The sequence below is a fragment of the Anomaloglossus baeobatrachus genome, chromosome 4, assembly GCF_048569485.1.
Source record: "Anomaloglossus baeobatrachus isolate aAnoBae1 chromosome 4, aAnoBae1.hap1, whole genome shotgun sequence".
NCBI lineage: Eukaryota > Metazoa > Chordata > Amphibia > Anura > Aromobatidae > Anomaloglossus > Anomaloglossus baeobatrachus.
In genome coordinates this window covers 396,745,273-396,762,880 of record NC_134356.1, presented here as the reverse complement: position 1 = coordinate 396,762,880, position 17,608 = coordinate 396,745,273, and positions in this window count along the sequence as shown.

Genomic DNA, 17,608 nt, shown 5'->3' with positions numbered 1-17,608 from the left:
GGTGTTTATCAGCAAATTTAACTCTGGCCTGTCTATTTATGGAATTCATGAATGGTTTGCATCTAGATGTGAAGCCTTTGTATTTACTTTCATGGAGTTTTCTCTTTACTGTTGACTTAGAGACAGATACACCTACTTCACTGAGAGTGTTCTGGACTTCAGTTGATGTTGTGAACGGGTTCTTCTTCACCAAAGAAAGTATGCGGCGATCATCCACCACTGTTGTCATCCGTGGACGCCCAGGCCTTTTTGAGTTCCCAAGCTCACCAGTCAATTCCTTTTTTCTCAGAATGTACCCGACTGTTGATTTTGCTACTCCAAGCATGTCTGCTATCTCTCTGATGGATTTTTTCCAGCCTCAGGATGTTCTGCTTCACCTCAATTGAGAGTTCCTTAGACCGCATGTTGTCTGGTCACAGCAACAGCTTCCAAATGCAAAACCACACACCTGTAATCAACCCCAGACCTTTTAACTACTTAATTGATTACAGGTTAACGAGGGAGATGCCTTCAGAGTTAATTGCAGCCCTTAGAGTCCCTTGTCCAATTACTTTTGGTCCCTTGAAAAAGAGGAGGCTATGCATTACAGAGCTATGATTCCTAAACCCTTTCTCCGATTTGGATGTGAAAACTCTCATATTGCAGCTGGGAGTGTGCACTTTCAGCCCATATTATATATATAATTGTATTTCTGAACATGTTTTTGTAAACAGCTAAAATAACAAAACTTGTGTCACTGTCCAAATATTTCTGGACCTAACTGTAGTGAACACAGTGAATAAAATATCTCAAAAACTATAGTGCACATTTTTTGCAATTTTTCTGCATTTGGAATTTTTTTTGCCGTTTTCCAGTACACTATATGGTAAACCTTATGGTTTCATTTAAAAGTACAGGTCATTCTGCAAAAAATGAGTCCTCACATGACCATATTGACTTAAAAATAAAAAAGTTACGTCTCTCAGAAAAAGAATGGCGAAAAAACGGCCGGTCGTGAAGGGGTTAAAACTATGTAGCAAAACCATTTTAGTGGAAAAATGGCAATTTTTTTTAATATTCACAGGCATTGTTATACAATTCTGTGAATCACCTGACAGTTAAAATTGCTCAGCACACTGCTAGATGAATTCCTCAAGAGGTGTATTTTCCAATGTGGGTTCACTTGTAGGTAGTTTATGCTGCTTTGGTATGTCAGGGGATCTTCAAATGGGACATGGCATCCACAATCTGTTAGACCCAAAATAGCATTCCTGCCCTTCTGAGGCCCTGCCGTCTGTGCAAGCAATAGTTTCCCACCACATATGGGATATCACTGTACTCAGGAGAAATTGCACAACAAATTTCATGGTCCAGCTGTTACCCTTGTGAAAATGAAAAAAAAATGATTAAAGCAACATTTATGTGGTAAAAATGTACATTTTCATTTTCTTGGTTCAACATTATAAAATTCTGTGAAGCACTTGTAGGTTCATGGGGCTCACCTCACCTTTACATAAGTTCCTTGAGGGGTGTTGTTTGTAAAATGGGGTCAATTATGAGGTGTTTCCACTATTACAGCACATCAGGAACTCTCTGCAAACACGACATGGCACGTGCTATCTATACCAGCCAATTTTACACGTCAACAAATAGTGTTCCTTCAGTAATCACCTCTGAGTAAAAGGACCTTCTGTGACATCATAGCCATGTGACCAGTCAGGTGTTAATGTTGCATTACCACATTGGCTACAGACTGGTCACGTGACTATGACATCATCAAAGGTCCTGGTAACTGAACTTTTATTGTCACTGTGCGAGTGTTGCATCACAAACATGGTTCACAATCTCCCTACAGGAGCGGTCGTCTGCATGTATTTCCATACAGCTGAAGTGCTCCTGTTCAGAGAGCGTCAGGTGCAGGGTGGTGCAAGGCGAGACGCAAGTGCAATCATACCCTCACTGTCAGCTCTGCTACATCACTCTGTACAGAGCGATGAAGCAGGGCTGACAATGCTCTCTGCTTCTCACTATGTATAGACTGTGTTTGTACAGAGTGATGAAGCTGACATTGCTGTCACTTTAGTTTACGTGAGACTAAGGAGTTTTTATAATAAAGATGGAGTCTTTAAACATTTTTTTGTTTTATTTCTAATAAAAAAAATGTTCTCTATGTTGTGTTTTTTTGTTTACTGTTTACTAGAAATTAATGGTGGACATGTCTAATTTGGCGTAACACCATGAATTTCGGGCTTAGTACCATCTGAGAATACAAAGCTGGTATTAACCCCTTTATTATCCAGCGAGCCACCCGGCACCAGGGCTGCTGAACGAGATGGGTATAGCGTCTGGATATTGCACTAAGAAACAATGCGCCATTTCCAGGGGCAGCTGCGGGCTCCTGAGAATCCCAGCCCCCAGCTGCCTGGCTTTACGTGCCTGGCAATCAAAACACAGCGGGAGCCCACGCATTTTTTATAAATTATTTTTTTAAAATAGTTAAAAAAAATTATTGGGCTGCCCTGTATTTTGATTGCTAGCCAAGGTTAAGCCAGGCAGAAAAAGAAGAGGGTGTTAACCCATAGCCATCCACTTTATCCTTGCTGAGAATCAAAAATACGGCGGAGTGCTACGTCATTTTTTTAACTTATTTATTTCTTATACAACTATATATTGTGTACATGATATATATATATATATATATATATATATATATATATATATATACACTACAGTTCAAAGGTTTGGGGTCCCCCAGACAATTTTGTCTTTTCCATGAAAAATCATACTTTTATTTATCAAATGAGTTGCATAATGAATAGAAAATATAGTCCAGATATTGACTAGGTTAGAAATAATGATTTTTACTTGAAATAATAATTGTCTCCTTCAAACTTTGCTCTCGTCCAAGAATGCTCCCTTTGCAGCAATTACAGCTTTGCAAACCTTTAGCATTTTAGCTGTTAATTTGCTGAGGTAATCTGGAGATATTTTACCCCATGCTTCCAGAAGCCCCTCCCACAAGTTGGATTGGCTTGATGGGCACTTTTTGTGAACCATACGGTCAAGCTGCTCCCACAACAGCTAAATAGGGTTGAGATCTGGTAACTGGGCTGGCTACTCTATTACAGATAGACTACCATCTGCCTGCTTCTTCCCTAAATAGTTCATGCATAATTTGAAGGTGTGCTTTGAGTCATTGTCCTGTTGTAGGATGAAATTGGCTTCAATCAAGCGCTGTCCACAGGGTATGGCATGGCATTGCAAAATGGAGTGATAGCCTTCCTTATTCAAAATTTCTTTTACATTGTACAAATCTCCCACTTTACCAGCACCAAAGCAACCCCAGACCATCACATTACCTCCACCATGCTTGACAGATGACGTCAGGCACTCTTCCAGCATCTTTTCAGTAGTTCTGCATCTCACAAATGTTCTTATGTGTGATCCAAACACCTCAAACTTCGATTCGTCTGTCCATAACACATTTTTCCAATCTTCCTCTGTCCAATGTCTGTGTTCTTTTGCCCATATTAATCTTTTCCTTTTATTAGCCAGTCTCAGATATGGCTTTTTCTTTGCCACTTGCTTAGAAAAAAGACGTCTCAGAGGAGATCTCATTTATATGTATAAATACATGTGTGGTCAATATAAAGGACTGGCACATGACTTATTTCTTCCAAAAACAATACTAAGGACCAGGGGGCACTCACTGCGAGTGGAAGAAAAGCGATTCCGACACCTAAATAGGAAAGGGTTCTTTACAGTTAGAGCGGTCAGACTGTGGAATACACTACCACAAGAGGTTGTAATGGCAGATACTATAACAGCTTTTAAAAAAGGGCTGGATGATTTCCTCAGTACACAAAACATTGTTGGTTATAAATGACTTAGTGACTAAATGTAGAACTGGTGGAGGAAGGTTGAACTAGATGAACCTAGGTCTTTTTTCAACCTAAGTAACTATGTAACTATGTAACTCTGCCCTGAAGGCCAGCATCCCGAAGTCGCCTCTTCACTATATTCGTTGACACTGGCATTTTGCAGCTACTATTTAATGAAGGTGCCAGTTGAGAACCTGTGAGGCATCGACTTCTCAAACTAGAGACTCTAATGTACTTGTCTTGTTGCTCAGTTGTGCAGCAGGGCTTCCCACTTCTCTTTCTACTCTGGTTAGAGCCTGTTTGTGCTCTCCTCTGAAAGGATTAGTACACACCGTTGTAGGAAATCTTCAGTTTCTTGGCAATTTCTCGCATGGCATATCCTTCATTTCTAAGAACAAGAATAGACTGTCACGTTTCAAATGAAAGTTCTCTTTTACTGGCTATTTTGAGAGTGTAATGGAACCAACAAATGTAATGCTCCAGATTCTCAAGTAGCTCAAAAGGAAGGTCAGTTTTATAGCTTCTCAAATCAGCAAAACTGTTTTCAGTTAGCTGTGTGTCAGGTTTCCAGGTTTTCCAGTTCTCTTTTGAATGAGCTTGCCCTCAGTTAACATGGAGTTTAAGGTTCTGTTGCCCTACTTCCTGTCCAGCTGCTTAAAAGGCCGCCTCTCAGCCCAGTCCAGTGCCTGAGTATACTGCTTGCTGTGTGCTCCTGCTTTGCTGTTTCTACTTCCTGATTGCCTTGGATTCTCCTGAAACTCTACCGACCGACTCTGGACCATACCCGGTTTTCTTCAAGCTGTGCCCGGACTCCGTCTGCCGTCTTTGATCAGCACTCTGCCCGGTTCGTAACCACTCTGGACAATCATCCCGTACGGACACTCCTGGACTATACCACTTGCCCCTTGTGTACCGGCTGCCGCACATTTAGGCCTTCCGGGGTTGATTGCCGGACAGTCCCTGTACAGGGGTTCGCTCTGGTGGTCTCCCTGGGGGAGTCCGGTGCGTGGCCCCGGGAATCCCCTTCGCTCCGTTTTGTGTGTTGTTTTACTGTGTTTATTCCCGTTGTGTATCTACCGTGGTGACATATTATATAACATCTTGTACCAAGAACTCGTCTCTGTTGTCATTGCCCTAACGCAATCGAAATCCTCAGAACATACAGTAGTATTACATTATACTCAGGCCCCAAGAGGATTTCGCTGGGGCAATGACTGAGACACGAGTAGATCAGCTCTTTTCCATGATCAACTCCTTGCAGCAGGAGATGGAGGCGGTACAAACTAAACTCAGAGATGTGGAGGCCCAGCTGGGTCATGATCACCAGGTACTGGGTCCGGCTATTCAGGATTTGCAAGTCAGAGTGGAGGCTCAGGAAGCCGTCCCCACTACGTCCGTATCAGCTGCCGGTATGCCTAGGTTACCCCCATTCCGTTTCAATGGTGATCGTAGTCAGTTTCGTGGATTTGTGAACCAATGTATACTGTTTTTTGATGTACATGCTGATTATTACCGTTCTGACCGGTCCAAAGTGTTATGTATAATCATGTTATTAACCTCACGAGCACTGGCTTGGGCTAATCCTATGATAGAGAATCGGGACATCCGTTTAAATCACCTGGATGACTTTCTGAACGCAATGGCGCAAATGTTTGATGATCCGAATCGCCGTGCTACCGCTGAATCGGCTCTCCTTTCCTTACGTCAGGGAAAGCGCTCTGTCGTTGAATACGCCACTGAGTTCAAGAGGTTAGTGGTAGACACCGACTGGGGAAACAATGCATTATTGTCTGTATTCAGAAAAGGTTTGTCCGGTACCATCAAGGACGAGTTAGCTCGTTCCGAATCTTCAGGGGATTTTGAACTGTTTCTCCAGCACTGTGTGCGTATTGATACCCGCTTGACGGAGCGTAGACAGGAAAAATGGGCAGCTGTAAACCGTGTAAACAACTTTGCGTTTCCTTCTAGAGAACCCGCTCTCAGGACACCACGGGAGGCCGAGGACGTTCCTATGCAAGTGGACTCTCTGCAAAAGCGAGAGACCAACGAACGTCGCGAACACCGGCTCCGTGAGCGTTTGTGTTTCTATTGCGGTCAATCGGATCATTTCTTGATCGACTGCCCGAAACGTCCGAATCGCCCAAATAAGGTATTGGCAGCCATGGCAGAGTGTGACAACACGGACGCAGAGTCCGATATCTCTGAGGCAAGTGGGCACTTGGATGCGGTATTTCCCTTGACTGTAATGTCAACCTCACCGAAGGACTCAGAGGGGAAATATACCTATTGCTCGCTCCCCATTCAGATCCGGTGGGAGGGGCATCTAATACCTACCTCTGCAATGATAGATTCTGGGGCAGGGGGAAATTTCATGGACTCCTCTTTTGCCAGGAAACACGGTATCCGGACTCAGCAAAGATCCTCACCGGTTACCATGGAGACGGTAGACGGATCTCCGTTAAGCTCTGGACCAGTGGATCGGGAAACAGTACCGCTAGAATGCGTGATGAAGCCAGGTCAGCAGGAGACCCTTGTTTTCATGATAATTTCTTCTCCTCATTTTCCGATTATTTTAGGTATTCCGTGGCTACGGTCTACGAATCCGGTCATCGATTGGGAAACTAAGGAAATAACCTTCCCACCGCAGAGTGGTCCGACCATTAGTCCAACTGTTCCGGTTCCAGTAACACCGAATGCGGAGGGCACTGTACAGGTACCTGTTCTACCCCCGGTTTATGATGACTTTGCTGACATATGCGACAAAAGAAAAGCCGATCGGCTTCCCCCGCATAGACCGTATGATTGCCCCATAGACTTACTTCCAGGGGCGGAGATTCCGTTTGGCCATGTCTACCCGTTGGCGGCACCTGAGCTAGAAGCACTAAAAGAATACATTGATGAGAGCCTAGCCAAGGGATTTATTCGCCCGTCTACCTCACCAGCAGGGGCACCCATCTTTTTCGTGAAAAAGAAAGAGGGGACTCTGAGACCCTGTATTGACTACCGGGAACTGAATAAAATAACCATCCGGAACCGGTATCCGTTACCGTTGATTCCTGAGCTATTGGAGAGGGTCCAACAGGCAAAAATATTCACCAAATTGGATCTCCGTGGGGCATATAATCTACTTCGCATACGTCCCGGAGACGAGTGGAAGACCGCGTTCCGATGTCGGTATGGACATTTTGAGTACCTAGTGATGCCTTTTGGACTTTGTAACGCTCCCGCGGCTTTCCAACATCTAGTTAACGATATTTTTAGGGATATCATGGACCAATTCATGGTGATTTATCTGGACGATATCCTAATCTTTTCTGATTCCTTACAGGAACACCAGGAGCACGTCAAGACCGTACTTACCCGGCTGAGGGAAAATCACCTGTACATTAAACTGGAGAAATGCGAATTCCATTGCTCACAGATACAATTCTTAGGGTATGTCATCTCTCCTCAGGGACTGAACATGGAGTCTGGCAAGATACAAGCAATTCTGGACTGGCCGGAACCGGGTAACGTCAAAGAGGTACAACGCTTTGTCGGTTTTGCCAACTTTTACCGACGTTTTATCCGTAATTTTTCAGAGATCGTTCGTCCCATCACTCTGTTAACCAAGAAAGGACAGAAGTTTGTGTGGTCCGCCCAGGCCCAGGAAGCCTTCCATCGTCTCAAGGTTTGTTTTACCTCAGCGCCTATATTGGTACATCCGAATCCCGCACTTCCCTTTATCGTGGAAGTCGACGCTTCCGACTACGCATTAGGGGCCATCCTTTCTCAAAGGACTGGGGACAAGAGTCTCTTACATCCGTGTGCTTTCTTTTCCCGCCGGTTGTCCCCTGCAGAAAGGAACTATGACATTGCGGACAAGGAATTGTTAGCGATCATTTCCGCTTTCAAGGAATGGAGACACCACTTACAGGGAGCCGCGCAGCAAGTGATAGTACTCACAGATCATCGTAATCTGGAATTTCTTAAGTCTGCCAGGTGCCTGTCTCCACGGCAAGCCCGTTGGAGCCTATTTCTTAACCAATTCAATTTTGTCGTTACATACCGTCCAGGTTCACGTAATGGGAAAGCCGATGCCTTGTCCCGAATCCACGCCGTGGACTCCGTGCCTGGAACCCCGTCTCAGACCGTGTTATCGGATGCCAATTTCGTTGGAGTAATCCAGGACCAGGACTTGTGGAAGGACATCAAGCTGGCCTATGATGGTGACGTATTTCTTGCTGCCCCCCCGAATGATGTAACTCTTGTTCTTCGGAATGGTGTGTGGTTGAGAGAGCGACGCATTTATGTCCCGGAGGCCGTAAGACTTCGGGTTCTCAAGTTGGTCCATGACTCCGTGTTGGCTGGTCATAGGGGGGTACAGAAGACGCAGGAATTTCTGAGCCGTTTTTTCTGGTGGCCTACCTGTCTAAAGGATGTAAAGGACTATGTCCACTCATGCGTGGTTTGTGCCCGGTGCAAGGTCCCTCGTGTGGCTCCTACGGGACTCCTCCAACCATTACCCGTGCCATCTCGCCCTTGGGGGTCTATCTCCATGGATTTTATTGTGGAGTTGCCAGTCTCAGGCGGGCACAATACCATCTTAGTGGTGGTGGATCGATTGACTAAAGCTGCTCACTTCATTCCGTGTACCGGTCTTCCCTCAGCCGCAGAGACAGTGGATTTGGTTATCCAGAACGTATTCCGATTGCATGGGGTACCAGACGAGATCATCTCTGACCGGGGCGTGCAGTTCACGTCTAGGTTCTGGAAGGGCTTTTGTACGGCACTCCAGATTGATGTCTGTTTGTCTTCTGCATACCATCCTCAGACAAATGGGCAAACCGAACGGACGAATCAAACCCTGGAACAATACCTTCGATGTTATGTCAGCCATCTCCAAGACGATTGGTTGAAGATGCTTCCGTTGGCGGAGTTCTCCTATAACAACACTCAGAGCAGCTCCACTAAGGTAACGTCCTTTTTTGCTAACTTGGGTTATCATCCGAATGTTTTGCCTAGGTCACCGGTTGCGGTTTCGGTGCCGGCGGTGGAGGACAGATTGACAGAGCTTCGACAGAATCTGGAGGTTCTAAAGGACACTGTGGCTACGGCCCAGGAGCGTTACAAGAGGTCGGCAGACACTCACCGGAAACCGGCACCCATGTACAAGGTAGGGGACTCTGTATGGTTATCCACCAAAAACCTGAGATTGGGTGTTCCTTCGCAGAAGCTGGGACAAAAATTCATCGGTCCGTTTAAGATCACCGGGATCGTGAGCCCTGTGGCCTGTCGGCTACGGTTGCCGCACCATCTAAAGGTACACCCGGTCTTTCATGTGTCTCTCCTCAAACCTGTCTCCCCTAATACGTTTCGTGGTCGTGTTGTGCCTCCTCCTCCGCCTGTGATGGTCGACGGCGAGGAGCAGTTCGTGGTTGAGGACATTATTGACTCCCGGCTCCATCGTCGTCGGCTTCAATATCTGGTACGTTGGCAGGGGTACGCCCCCGAGGACGATTCCTGGGAACCGGTGGGTAACATTCGGGCACCCCGGAAGATCGCTCAGTTTCATCGACGGTTCCCGGACAAGCCGGGCCCTGATCCGTCCTGAGGCCGTCTCTGGGGGGGGGAGTAATGTCAGGTTTCCAGGTTTTCCAGTTCTCTTTTGAATGAGCTTGCCCTCAGTTAACATGGAGTTTAAGGTTCTGTTGCCCTACTTCCTGTCCAGCTGCTTAAAAGGCCGCCTCTCAGCCCAGTCCAGTGCCTGAGTATACTGCTTGCTGTGTGCTCCTGCTTTGCTGTTTCTACTTCCTGATTGCCTTGGATTCTCCTGAAACTCTACCGACCGACTCTGGACCATACCCGGTTTTCTTCAAGCTGTGCCCGGACTCCGTCTGCCGTCTTTGATCAGCACTCTGCCCGGTTCGTAACCACTCTGGACAATCATCCCGTACGGACACTCCTGGACTATACCACTTGCCCCTTGTGTACCGGCTGCCGCACATTTAGGCCTTCCGGGGTTGATTGCCGGACAGTCCCTGTACAGGGGTTCGCTCTGGTGGTCTCCCTGGGGGAGTCCGGTGCGTGGCCCCGGGAATCCCCTTCGCTCCGTTTTGTGTGTTGTTTTACTGTGTTTATTCCCGTTGTGTATCTACCGTGGTGACATATTATATAACATCTTGTACCAAGAACTCGTCTCTGTTGTCATTGCCCTAACGCAATCGAAATCCTCAGAACATACAGTAGTATTACACTGTGCTAACATACTTGCACAAGGGTTTTCAAGGGATTTCTAAAAATCCATTAGCCTTCTAACAGAGTTAGGTTGGCAAACATTATGTACCATTATAACACTGGAGTTTTGGTTGTTGGAAATGGGCCTCTATAAATGTTAGCTTCATTGAAAAAAATGTGCTTTTCTTTCAAAAGTAAGGAAATATCTAAGTGGCCCTAAACTTTTGAACTGTAGTATATATATATATATATATATATATATATATTTGCCTTATTCTGTCTGTCTGTCTGTCTTGCTCCAAAATAACGTCATTACAGTGACAACCGTCGCATTGGCCGCTTGGCTCGACCCGGCCCCGCCCCCCGCACACATTGGCCACTCGGCTCGGCCCGGCCATGCCCCCTGCAAACTGTGCCTGCTCGGCCACGCCCCCACACACTGTGCCCGATCGGCCACGCCCCCCACACTCTGTTCTGGCTCGGCCACGCCCCCCGCAAACTGTGCCCGCTTGGCCATGCCCCCGCACACATTGGGCACCTATTGGACACCTCACCCCAGGACTACTACACCTATTAGACCCTCCTCCGAGGACTACTCCATCTATTAGACTCCTCCCCCCAGGACTACTCCTATTAGATGCCTCCCCCCAGGACTACTCCTCCTATTAGACTCCTTTTTCCCCCAGGACTACTCCTCCTATTATACTTCTCTCTCCCCAGGATTACTCCTCCAAGACACACACTGCACAAAACATACCTCCCCCCAAAACACACAGGCACCCCACACACATACACACCCCCACACAAACCGTGCAACACACACAGCACCACACACACAACGCTGCAGACACACAGCACTCTGCAAACAACGCAACACACACAACACCGCTCTCACACACCACACACCCAGACAACACCGAGAACATTTACAGCACCCTACACAAACACTTGGCAACTACACACAACATATATATATATATATATATATATATATATATATATATGAACAACGACAAGGCAGAGTCCAGCAATAACGTGAGCAATCCAGGATGCTGTTAAAAAATTTTTTCCTTCTTTTTATTCATATAGTCATTAAAATATAATGGTCCAAGCAATTCAAAACAGCATTATGGCAGGAAAATAGCGCAGATAGGTCAGCTGAGGTTCCAGGTGATTCACAGGAGTGAGCTGGTCTACATTGTTGGACTTTTATATATATATATATATATATATATATATATATATATCAAAAATCATACATTAACTACACAATAAATTCTAGAATACCCGATGCGTTTGAATCGGGCCACCTTCTAGTATATATATTATATATATAAATATATATATATATATATATATATATATGCACAGCTCTGGCAAAAATTAAGAGACCGTTGCAAAATTTTCATATATATATATTATAGTATACACGCACACACAATATATAGTTGTATAAAAATAAATAAACAATAAAAAAAATGACAGCGCTCCGTGGTATTTTTGAAACTCATTGCACATAAAGCAGATGGCTAGGTGTGCCACCCCATCTGCCTGACTTTAGCTTGGCTGGCAATCCCTTTTTTTTACTAGTTATTTAAAAAAATAATTAAAACAAAAATGTGTGGGCTCCTGTGGCATTTTTTATTGAAAGCAAAGGGTAATCCAAGCAGCTACTGGCTGCTAACCCCCACTACTTGCTGTTACCTTCACTGGCAATGGAAAATCCAGGGAGGCCCTTTTTTTGCCAAAAAACTAAAAAAAAAAATGAGCTGGGCTTCGCCTTATTTTTGTATGCTAGCCAGGCAGCATACAAGAGCAGGCAGGTATGGGCTGCCCCCAACCTACAGCTGCCTATTTGTACCCATCTGGGAACCAAAAATATAGGGAAGCCCTTTTTTTAATTATTTCATGAATAACATGAAATAATTAAAAAAGAAAAACGACGTGGGCTTCACCCAATTTTTGTGTCCAGGCAGATACAACTAGGCAGCTGGGTATTGGAATCTGTAGTGTAGGGTGGCCTAAGCGTTCTGCAACCCCCCCCCCATGCTGCGAATTGCAGTCCGCAGCTGCTCCAGAACATGGCGCTTTCATAGGAGCGCCATCTTCTGGAGCTGTATCTAACTCTTTCAGCGGCCCTGGTGCCGGGTGGCATGCTGGGTAATAAGGGGTTAATACCAGCTTTTTTTTTTACCAGTTGGTACCAGTTTACCAAGTTTGACCCGGTCATTAAGAATCTCCAATAAAGGGTTAAGAAAGGCACCACACAGAGAAAAAATACTTTATTAAAAATAAATGCACAAACACACTTAGGGACTGCATCTTTATTACTCCTTCTCACCCTTCCACTATCACAAAGCACAAGGGGGAGGAAGAACGCTTCTGCAAAGACCGTGGTTTGATAAGCGGTGATGTCACCGCTGTCACCGATGCCATAGTAACCTAACAAGCCGGTTACTATAGCAATGGTGATCGGAGATCACCTGGTTTCACTATTCACCCGCTGTAGCATTACAGTGTGTAGCAGCCAGTCCCTACATGTGGGCTGACTCTGTAAAGAGCGCCGACATGAAGGGAGGGGGAGCCAAGTATGTGCCCGAGCATCTCACCAGTACTCGGCGCTCGACGAGTATCTCAAGTAGGGCTCTTTTCCACTTGCGGTTTGCAAGTGCGAGTGCAATCTGATAAAAAATCGGATTGCACTCACACCAGCGTAAATCAATTAGCCAGTTTCCTCTTTCCTGTTATTTCTTCACATGAATCGTGCTCTCGGTGCAATCGTAGCATGCTGCATTTTGCAGCGAGTCTCAGCTCACCACCCCAACATTGCACTGCACTCTTTGTTATGCGACTGCAATGCGGTGCACGCAGAGACAAACAGCAGAGGAGATGGGGAGAAAGTGCTCCCTCTATCTTCTCCACTCCTGTGATGCAATCACAAGATCGCATCACAGTCGCATGACCCTCGGCTGACACCAACAGCAGAGGGTCATTAGCATATCGCTTCCAATGCTCTCGCATTAGAAGTGGTACGCAAGTGGAAAAAAGCCTGTACTGAGATGCTCGGGCGAGCACCGAGTACCGGCGAGCATGCTCGCCTATCGCTATCAACTGACAGTACAGGACCTTTCATGACGTCATTACCATGTGACCAGTCTGTAACCAACGAGGTAATACAACATTCACACCTGACTTGTCACATGGCTATGACGTCACGGAAGGTCCTTCAGCCAGTGCTGGTTACCGGGAGGACTCTGAAGCAGAAGCGGCGGGAGACAGAGTCTGAAGGACGCATTGCGGAACCTGTAAGTATAATGACAATGTTTATTATTAACTATATTCTTTATTTTACAACCCTCTCCCGCTCCATCCGATAACTGTAAAGTCCAAGATTGGTGATCAGACGTAAGATTGTGTTATCTCAATCCCAATCCCGATCTTTACAAAACGATCGGTGGAGTCTCACCGATCCTAACCATCGGGGAGATCGCCCATCACTACTTACTACTAACATGAACAATACATCACAAAAGAACACTCTCAGAAATGCTGGGATCTGTTGGGAGAAAAATGAGGGGTGTGTCTTAAAATCCAAATATAGCTTACCGGGAAATGGTGAATTGGCGGGGGGCTGTCTGTGCGGGCGACCGGCTGCTTCTCTGTGAGGATGGGAGGTTGACTGTCTCTCTGTGTGGGTTTGAGGCTGGCTCACTCTCAGTGTGGGTGGGTGGCCTGCTGGGTCTCTGTGTGGGTGGCGGGCTGGCTGGCAGCCTCACTGTGCGGGCAGCCAGCTAGCTGCCTCTCTGTATGAGTGGCTGTTGGCTGTGCAGGCTGCAGTGGCTGTGCTGGCAGAGGAAGCTGCGGTGGCTGTGCGGCGGGTGTCCCCCAGATGCTCTGGCTTCAAATGATGGTGCCCAAAGTCAGTGCGTGCACAAATGGAGCTCTCCATCTGAACAAACGCCACTCCAGGCACCATTTCATTGAAGCCCAAACGACTGACAGAGCATCTGGGACACCCGCCACACCAGACTGCTCCACACTGCCAGCACAGCTTACGCTGCCAGTACAGACCCACCACTGCCAGCACAGACCCCATCAGCACCACCCCTGCCTCCTGTGACTTCACTCCACCACCGCTGCCACCCCCCTCCAGTAAGATAACACCGGAGTATAAGACAAACCTTTTTTGTTTACTCTAAATTTGGGGTGCGTCTTATAAAACGAAAAATATTGTAGTTGGGTTTATAAAAAAGTTAAAAAAAACACATATGAAGTTTGTAATCTATAGAAATCATCAGTTATGATTTCATATACTATACTATTGAAACTGTAACCTCCTCAGGTTTTAGTACATTGCAACATTAAGAAAATCCTTTTTATAGGTATTTTCCACACTACGTCTTATGCAAAAGTTACTTCAGCCTGAGCTTGCAAAAAAAAAAAAAATGGACCAGTTTGCCGAGGGCAAGAGGGCACATCTCATCAAAATGCTAAGAGCTCGGCAATTAATTCTAGCAAACACTGTACATTGAGGAAGACATTAAATGAGAGCCTTTTCACAACTAATTTCCCTCTAATTTACCTATGTAAGAAATAAATTATTATTTAAATTCCCTAATAATAGAGCAAAATTCTTAAAGCGGATCAAATGATGGACCATGCTTAAACACATTGCATAATTTTGCATGTTTCATTGATTTGGTGGTCAGTTCCTGACAGCAAATAGCAAGAATATAAAAAAAACATTCCAATTAAATGTCAGGTATAGAAAACAGAGTTCATTATGTACTCACCTTAGCAATTATGCAGTACATGTGAGCTGCTGGGTATTGAAAATCCAGTGACATGCTATAATTGGTGACAATACAGTTTTTCTAAAGTTTACTGCAAGTTACTAAAATAAAAGCAAATAGCCATCTTCCTTTAAGCCCAAGAGGAGGGGAATTAGCTGACTAAAGGCATCAAATGTAAACATGGAAAATAAAATAGACAAATTTATCACTTATGTCACTGAATATAGGATTGCTGGAAGAAACTTTACTAGAAGAGTTAAATTTCTTTATTGAATCTTTTTGGAAAATATATTATCTTTTAATAATTATTTGGGAGTAAATGGATATTGCGAAAAGTTTTGACCTTGTTTAACTGGCTAAATCATATCTACATTTTATGTTATAAAACAAAATATGTTTTATTGAAGAAATAGTTTATTTGTAACCTGATCTCAACCATCCACTGTAGATAAATGTCGATGCTTGCTGCGCTCTAGGCAACGCCAAATTTTTTGTATGGTCGGTGGTCAGGAGAGAATCGTGACCCCTGATGCCAGCAGTCACCTGGGTTTCCAGTGCAGAATGGTAGTTCTGACCGGAGACATCATTGGATCCTGATTTGATCGGGTCCTGATTATGTTAACCCTTTGTGATCTTCTGTATGCTGCGATCTATAGCGATTGCGGCACATAGAAGTTTCTGAGAAGCAGTGTGTTCCTTCTCTTACTTCTCCGGCTCCCCCATGACACAATCATGAGAGCCAGAATTCTTGCTGGTTTTTAGGTGATCAAATACTTATTTCATGCAATAAACTTCTAATTAATTATTTAAAAATCATACAATGTGATCATCTGGATTTTTTTTTAGATTTTCTGTCACAATTGAAGGGAATCTACAATAAAAAATACAGACTTCTCCATTCTTTGTAAGTGGGAAAACTTGTAAAATCATCAGTGTATCAAATACCTATATTCCCCCACTATATACTGGTTTTTTTTTCAGTAACAGCATGTTCATATGCTGAGATTTCTCTATACCAGTGTTTCTCAAACTCCAGTCCTTATGGCCCACCAATAGATTATATTTTCAGGATTACCTAAGTATTGCACAGGTGATAACATTATTATCAAGGCATCAGAAAGTGCCATAGATTCTACTCCTGTGCCATACTAAAAAAATCCTGAAAAAATGGATCTGTTGGAGGGTCGTGAAAACTGGAGTTTGAGAAACACTACACTAGCTGTATATGTGGTTAACTTGTCAGGGGCCCATCAGTTGTTTCTTCCATCCCACTAGCCCAGACCTGGGCAAGGGGCGGCCCGCGGGCCACGTCCGGCCCGCCTACTCTCTGTGACCAGCCCGCCTGGCTCAGGGCGTCCTTGCTGGCCGGTCAGTGATGAGGGCAATCTGACCTGTTGTCCAGAGCTCCAGGCTCCAGGAGGCCCGTGGTCAGATTCCCCTCATCACACGCTGCGTGCCGGGTAGGAAACAGAGGACAGATCCGGCAGCTCCGCACAGTCAGTGCAGGCAGCGGAACGCAGGAATCTCTCCTCTGTTCCCTGCGGCAGCTTTTCTCTGTGACACACGAGCGCCCTGATATCGTCAGTACGGCATGCGTGTGTCATATGAAAAGTCCCCGCCCGGCAGGAGAAGAAGCTGCAGCGGCGGGGGCCATATGGGGAGAAGCAGCGGCACAGCCTGGGCATGTGAAAGAGAAGCCGCTCAGCAGGGGGAACGTACGGAGATGCCTGAGGAGGGGACAATAAGAAGAGAGGTGAGTGGTTACTAGTAACCTGCAGGGGCAATGGGGGGGGGGCGGGCGGGGGTTAACTGTTGACAAATATTTGGGGTGTAGTGGTTTAGTATATGGGAATGTAGTTTTACAGGTGTGGTATATGGGGGGGTTTAGTGGTGTACTATATTGTGGTGTAGTGGTGTAGTATAATACAGGTGTATATAGTGGTGTAGTGTAGTATAATACAGGTGTATATAGGGGTGTAGTATAATACAGGTGTATATAGTGGTGTAGGGGTGTAGTATAATACAGGTGTATATAGGGGTGTAGTGGTGTAGTATAATACAGGTGTATATAGGGGTGTAGTGGTGTAGTATAATACAGGTGTATATACGGGTGTAGTGGTGTAGTATAATACAGTTGTATATAGGGGTGTAGTATAATACTACATCCCTATATACACCTGTATTATACTACACCCCTATATACACCTGTATTATACTACACCACTACACCCCTATATACACCTGTATTATACTACACCCCTATATACACCTGTATAATACAGGTGTATATAGGGGTGTAGTGCTGTAGTATAATACAGATGTAGTATATATGAGTGTAATATAATAGTGGTGTAGTATAATACAGGTGTATATAGGGGTGTAGTATAATACAGGTGTATATAGGGGTGTAGTGCTGTAGTATAATACAGGTGTAGTATATAGGGGTGTAGTATAATACAGGTGTATATAGGGGTGTAGTATAATACAGGTGTATATAGGGGTGTAATGGTGTAGTATAATACAAGTGTAGTATATAGGGGTGTAGTGATGTAGGTTATCACAGGTGTAGTATATAGTGATGTAGTGGTGCAGTTTATTACAGGTGTAGTATATAGTGATGTAGTATATTACAGGTGTATATAGGGGTGTAGTGATGTAGTATATAGTGGTATAGTATATAGAGGTGTAGTTTATTACAGGTGTAGTGTATAGGGATGTATATTACAGGTGTAGTATGTG